Here is a 7578-nt window from a genome sequence, read left to right on the forward strand (position 1 = left end):
CTCAAAACGAATCATTTTTTAAAATTCCACAAGCACATCGAATCGAGCTTTGTGAAAAGGCTTTGTGAACAGGTCCGCCACATTATTGTCAGTGGGAACATGGTCTAGCCTTATGAGCGAGCGCTCATGACAATCTCTGATAAAATGAATTTTGATGTCAATGTGCTTGGTTTTGGAATGTTGGACTGGATTTATAGCGATTTGTATAGCAGCCTCATTATCACAATAAATTGGGGTTTCTAGATAGTTCAAACCGTAGTCCAACAGCTGATGTTGGATCCATATGACTTGAGAGCAACAGGTAGACGCAACGACATATTCCGCTTTTTCTGTTGAGGTTGAGACCGCATGCTGCTTCTTGCATTGCCATGAGACCAGTCTATCTCCAAGAAATTGGCATCCTCCTGAAGTCGATTTTCTATCAAGCTCACACCCGCCATAGTTGCTGTCTGCAAAAGCATAAAGGTCAAATTCAGGATTTTTCGGATCCCAAATGCCCAGTTTTGGGCAACCTTTGAGATACCGAAAAATCTGTTTAACAACAATAAGATGAGAAAGTTTAGGATTGGCCTGGAAGCGTGTGCATTGACAGACCGTAAACATTATATTTGGGCGACTAGCAGTTAGATACACGAGCGATCCGATCATTGATCGATAATATGTCTGATCTACAGATTCGCCTTCAAGATCAGGAGCCAATATAGGTCTCTCCGCCATGGGTGTAAGAGTAGGTTTCGCGTCTCGGAACTCGAACTTCTCCACCATATCATCCACATACTTTGCTTGGTGAATTAGGATTCCGGTAGAAGATTGTTTGACCTGAAGCCCGAGAAACATGGCCATCTCTCCTAGAGAACTCATCTCAAACCTTTTTTTCCTCATGCCTTCAAATTCTTTGCAAAGCTGTGGACAGGTTGACCCGAAAATAATGTCGTCAACATACATCTGAACTAGTATCTGATCATTACCCAAATGCTTGATAAACAAATTTTGATCAATGGTTCTGCGAGAGTATTCATGCTCGAGCAAATGCTTCGTTAGAGTCGCATACCATGCTCGAGGAGCTTGATGTAACCCATACAAAGCTTTGTCAAACTTTTAGACACGGTCAGGGAACTTTGAGTCAACAAACCCAGGGGGTTGATCAACATAAATTTCTTCGTTCACCTTGCCATACAAGAAAGCAGTCTTGACATCCATTTGGTAGACCGTGAAATTCATGTAGGAAGCATATGCGAGAAAGAAGCGAATAGCCTCCAACCGAGCCACGGGAGCAAATACCTCAGTATAGTCAAGACCCTTAATTTTTCGAAACCCGCGAACCACCAGCCTTGCTTTATTTCGCAAGATTACACCCGAATCATCCTGCTTATTACGATAGACCCAACCCGTGTCAAGAGCCCTTTTTCCCTTTGGTAAGTCAACCCATTTCCAAACCCCGAGCTTTTCAAACTCATTTCAAATATATCATTGATTCCATCTCATTTTCGTACTTACATAATAATATATATTAGTTTCACTCCAACGTATACCACATATATTATTGGTTGACAGAATGTTTTATTTATTTATTATTATTATTATTTTTTGATATTAGGGTTATAGAGATTCAAGCCCTACAATAGATAACCCAAATGTCAAGCTTTAGAGTCTTAATATAAGTCTGATTTTGATATCAGGGTTATAGAGATTCAAACCACATATTTATGGTATGGCGGATCATTCCATTCAGTTTGTGATGCAATCAAGTTATTTATTATTATTACTATTTATTAAACGTACAATTAAAGCACAACGATTCTTATGAACAGTGGTTTCGGTAAAAAAAAAATTACGGTGGAGCTGATGCGTTGTCTTGTGTCCTCCATCGTTTCTGTTCCCCAATTAAATTACTCCACCACACCACCACCGACTACCCTCGATCTCCAGTGTGCCTTGCATTGAAACTGGTTCTTCAATCCACAAATTGTTGTCATCTCCACCACTTGAAGACTCCGATGAAGAAAATTTGTCAGAATCACCAACACACCATCAGGTCGGTGTTCTTTACATTCTCCGTCGCCACCGTGCCTACCACTGCCATCGATAGAGATTTGGGACCAACACAAGAGTATCCATAGGAAGCTGCCTTTTGACAAGGCTACGTTGACTCTCTCGCACTCCTCAGCCAACCAGTGCATCCAATCAGGTTCCATCCTCCGTCTCTCAATCATCTTTCTATCTAACCCTACACACTAGCGTCAACGAACAACCATCCTCAACATTGTTACTGGCTATGACGCTACTTGAGGTACTTTGCTCTTCAGCTTCGCTTCTTCTTCAACATCTGATGCCAACTGAGTTCAGGCCATCGGCAGAGCTAATCCGACAGACCGCAGGAGAAGTATTAATTCGGATTTTTATGGGAAACAACCACTAATTCTTAATTTCTTCCACCAACATAAATTGAATGGTAATTCTATAAACCCTAGATAATTTGTTATATGAAATTAACTAATATTTCTTTCATAAAGGGTGTAAAAAGTTGAAATTGTGCCCAAACTTGACTTGTGCGCTTCTTCTAAAGTTATGCAAATTTACAACTTCAGGTAAACAACAATAGACATGTCAACTCATGTGAGCTTCGCTACTCACGACTATCGTTTCTGTTTTGAATGCTTTTTAAACTTTTATCTTTTAAATTTTATACATTTTGGAACTTATTATCATTTGTTTTTTCAATTGATCAAGACAGAGAAATAGGATATGTTAAAGAAAAGGAATCTGATTATTTCATAATACTAGACAATCTGGGAACCATATGTTCTTCAAAGATCCTGAACAGGACCATATGAAGCTTCAACGAATTCAATGCTTCTTATAAGGTGAACAAAATCATCTCTTTCAATGAATTCTTTTGAATCTTAGCCATTTTATACTTAATTTTCCTTTGTTTGATGGAAATTGTGGAAGCAGTTTTCGCATATCAGAAGAACTTTACCATCTTAGGATTAGAGACTGCTTTAAAGCTTGATTGAGATTTGGAGTAAAGAAGAAACCTTATTTTTACTCTAATTTCAAACGAGGACCATGATATCTTAAGGTGTAAATGAACTAATTAAACCAACATCAAAATTCATAATAACACACATTCATATCTTTAGTTAATCATGGAGTTTTTATTGATCTCAGTCAAACATAGCCTTAACTTTGCAACAAGAGAAGAGGTTGAAAGTTGAAAGAAATAGGAACAACAGCTACAAGCTGCATTTTTCATTGATGAATTTTTAATTAAATTTTGGGATATGGATTGTTTTAATTTATTAAAAATTATTGATGATGAGGGTGGTTTACGAATGATTATCCGACTATTTCTTTTAAATAGAATTCTTTATAACTCTATGTTAATGACTTATGTTTCTTTTGTTAAAAAGTTCATTTTTCAGGTGTCTCCTTGTATATGGTTTAACAAATAAGGAATTTTATTAGTTGTTTCAACAAATGAAATGAACATGTTTATTTTACCTGAGGACATTGATTCTACAACGAGAGCATATTGGGAAATCGGGGTTTGATTGCTGTGCTGATGTTTTGACAAAGGAGGATAGTGATGGTGCATATACAAGTCGAGGTTAGAAGAGGTGATTCTCTTATTGATATTTTCGTTATTTCAACTTTTTCAACTTCTCTTTTTTGTTTTGTAAGAATGTTATTGTAGAGTATTAACCATAACTATCCACATGACTTTATACAAATACACATATACACTTCCTAGTTTAATATTGATTCTATAAGGAGGGCATATAGGGAAATCAAGGTTTCACTGCTGATGCTTTGATAGAGAAGGATAGGAGGGTAAAGGGGTTGCTACCACATACCAGCATAGATGCAAATTACACTGTACAAAGAATCCAATGTAATCATATTTCTTGAATCTTGATAACTCTTATAATAAAAAAAAAGGATAAACGGATTCTTTATGTGTTCACAGGTTCTTTTGCTCTATCTTCCTCATATATATATATATATATATATATATATATATATATATATATATATATATATATATCTTCTGGTTTTCGTTTCCCAAAGATTCAGTGTTAGTTTCTTTTTTGTTTAAACCTTACACTCCAAATTTGTAAACACCCAAATATCAGCTCCTCAAACGGCTTGCAACTTATGAGGTTTGTTGATCCTTTCAGCGACAAATTGTGCTATAATTTATGTTGAATAATCGTAGTTACTAAAACTGATAATCCAGGTATGGCAATACAATCCCATTGATGTTAAGCTTACTAAATCACTAGGTCTGCAACCTATATGAAATAGCTGATTTATCTCTATTCCTTTGTTTGTCTTTTAAATTTATATTATGTATCCATTGTCTGTATTTTACATCCTTAGAAAGGAGAAAGACAAAAGAGTTTGTAATTTGGAACCCGAAAATGACCCATAGGGCCTCAATGGGGGTAAATTAACCGTTTTATCAACATTTTTACGTAGATTTTGATTTTTTTTACATATTTTATTTTGAATTTTCATGAAGAATTATGTTTTTTATGAAGTGAAATTGTCTTGAAATTTCTTTTCCTTGACAGAATTTTTCTCATCTGGGGTAAATATTTTGATAGTTTGGGTTTTGCACTTATTATTCTTTCCATTTGGTCGGTTAAAAGAGGCTGAAGCCTTGATTGCATCCACCAAACAACCATAGATAGACACACACACATTATGCTAAATGGCTACCCACACCCACCCACCCACCCACCCACACACACACACACATATATATATATATATATATATATATATATATATATATATTCACAGTTTTTTAATATCTTATACCTTAAATATTCATTATTGTTCATATCTTAAAATGATATTTATGTTGTTTATGATGAGTTTTCTTGACATGACTTTTGTTTTATACCTAAACAAATAGAGTAAACAAAATATCTGATCACAGTATGTCAAATTATGAATCCGAAATGATATTTATTTATTTACCTTATTGCCTTTCTTTAGTATTCTGAAGTGTTGTGAATCATACTTGATAGGTCTTTAAGTTAATAGATAATAAGTATTTTATATTATAGGAAGTTATCTTGTTTACGTTTTTAATTTTGGCAATTAGGATCTTTTATTATTTGAGTCGATTCTAGAAGTCTTTGTTTCTTGATTTGAGTCTTTTGTTTATCCCTATTTAAAGGGTAGTCATTCATGAAATAAGATATGCTGGAATTTGAAAACAATGAATAGAGTAATATTAGGTTAATAGCTTAGTTTAGTCTCCTGCAAACAGGAGGCTAGGTTACAGGGGAGTTCACGGCTTTTTCAGGCACTAGCACTGGTCCTGTCACGAGGTCTAGATCTCGGGTCATAACAAATTTGGTATCAGAGACGCTCGTGATGTCGACACAACTGGAAGAGCTGATGAAGAAATTGGAAGCGTTCATGATCCAACAAACACAAAGCAACAATGATTTGAAGACAAGTACCAATGATTTAAAGGCGACTATGACAACCTTGCAGACCAAGCAAGCAGCGATGGAAGAGAGATTGCAAACCCTAACCCAAAACAAATCCAACAGACAAGAAGAAGAAGATGAAAACGTGGACAACATGTTCGAGTCTGATAGATTTGATGACCCATCGGAACAGGTGCGTCGAAGAGGACGTGGCGCCACCTTTGGTGCCAATCCAAACAGTAAGTTTTTGTACCAAGGAGGCTTTACTGGAAGAGGAAAGGGTGTGATCCAGGAAGGAGCAGGAAAAGGATCAAGCAAGGCTTTTGAAACATGGCGGACAGGTGAACACCAACCTTTCAAACACCATTGGGACTCCCTCAAACCAGAAGGGTCAAATAGAATTGGAAGATATGGGATACCGTGGGGGAAGAGTACCGAGATTCGCCAAGATGGAGTTTCCCACCTATGATGGGAAGGGTAATCCAGTCGAATGGCTTCAAAGATGTGAAGACTTCTTTGAAGAACAACAGACCCCCACTTAAGCTTGGGTTAGGCAGGCCACCTTTTCAATACAAGGTCGGGCTAGTGGGTGGTACCATAACCTGCCAAGAATGAAGACCCACTTGAATTGGTTTGAGTTCTCAGAAGAGTGCAAAATCAGATTTGGACCCCCGATGAGCATGAACCCGTTAGGCGAGTTAACTCGATTAAGGCAAACAGGTACAGTAGAGGATTATTGTGAAGGCTTTGAGTTGCTGTTAGGGCGAACGACGGGTGTGACTCCGGAGCAAAGCATTTGGCATTTTTGTGCAGGTTTGACTAATGCTATCCGTTATGAAGTAGAGTTTGCTAGACCCATCACACTATACTATGCTATGAGCCTGTCCAGACAGATTGAGTTCAAACTTGCGGAGGAGGGACAACCAAGGAGTTTTGAAGAGCCTCTATTAGCTGGGAATCAACCCTCGACAGGAAGCAAAAACCAAGAATCAACAGGTGGTGGAGCCGGAACAGTGAAATCTGAAGTGCGGAACCCGGCTTTGAAACGACTTACAGCTACAGAGATGGCAGAAAGGCGAGCAAAAGGATTATGCTTTAACTGTGATGAGATGTTCTCGATTGGCCATAAGTGTGCGAAACTATTTGGTATCATGTTGGAGGATGAAGAAGATGTTACTTGGGATGATCGTGCTGTTTTTACCAACACGTACCCATGTTTTGAGCTTGCGGACAAGCTCAATGCAAAGGAAGGGAGTAATGTTATGAATCATACTTGATAGGTCTTTAAGTTAATAGATAATAAGTATTTTATATTCTAGGAAGTTATCTTGTTTCCGTTTTTAATTTTGGCAATTAGGATCTTTTATTATTTGAGTGGATTCTAGAAGTCTTTGTTTCTTGATTTGAGTCTTTTGTTTATCCATATTTAAAGGGTAGTCATTCATGAAATAAGATATGCTGGAATTTGAAAACAATCAATGGAGTAATATTAGGTTAATAGCTTAGTTTAGTCTCCTGCAAACAGGAGGCTAGGTTACAGGGGAGTTCACGGCTTTTTCAGCCACTAGCACTGGTCCTGTCACGAGGTCTAGATCTTGGGTCATAAGATTAAAATTATGGTTTTGTTAAAGTTGTTATAGATTGAGGTACTGAATGATGGAAAATAGTAAGAGAATTTGTTAGTTGTAGATTTGGAATCGGGAAATGTTGGTGGAGATAATTACTAGCAAGTCAAGGCATTTTGGTGAAGTTAGGCAAACCGATTCTAATACGGGTAACAAAATCACATACAATAACTTTAATTTCCATATTTTCATCACAAAAACTTATTTTATATCTATTTTAATTCAGGTGATAGGTTTTGAGTTTGCAAAAGCTGTTAGCGGCTGAACGAATTATGTATAAAATGGCCTTCTTACCCTGATGTTGAAGATACCTACCTCTACTCTTCTCAATAATAGCAACGTACTTATTCAGAAAAAATAGTAATAGATTTTCTTTTTAGTATTATGGGTGCTAATAAGAAAATGTATGTAGGTTGCTATTATTAGTAAGAAATTATTAGTATGTTGGTTTTATGAGAAATATGTAAGTAGGTTGCTTAAAAAGAATGAATTTCTACATTTCC

At 36.7% G+C, this 7578-nt stretch overlaps 1 long non-coding RNA gene across 8 annotated transcripts; it reads left to right on the plus strand.

The window, feature by feature from the left end:
* The first annotated feature begins 1771 nt into the window (after positions 1–1771).
* Positions 1772–7578, plus strand: LOC145034747 (uncharacterized). 8 transcript variants are annotated; one of them, XR_013678207.1, is made up of 6 exons: positions 1784–2452; positions 2514–2588; positions 2731–2864; positions 3414–3620; positions 7140–7224; positions 7302–7578. It is a non-coding gene; the product is annotated as an uncharacterized LOC145034747 (long non-coding RNA). The 8 variants fall into 8 exon arrangements; XR_013678204.1 differs by having other exon boundaries at positions 1772–2452; positions 2514–2864; XR_013678205.1 differs by having other exon boundaries at positions 1793–2588; positions 2735–2864.

Source organism: Lactuca saligna, chromosome 3 (genome assembly GCF_052625555.1).
Source record: "Lactuca saligna cultivar CGN05327 chromosome 3, ASM5262555v1, whole genome shotgun sequence".
In the NCBI taxonomy this organism is placed as follows: domain Eukaryota; kingdom Viridiplantae; phylum Streptophyta; class Magnoliopsida; order Asterales; family Asteraceae; genus Lactuca; species Lactuca saligna.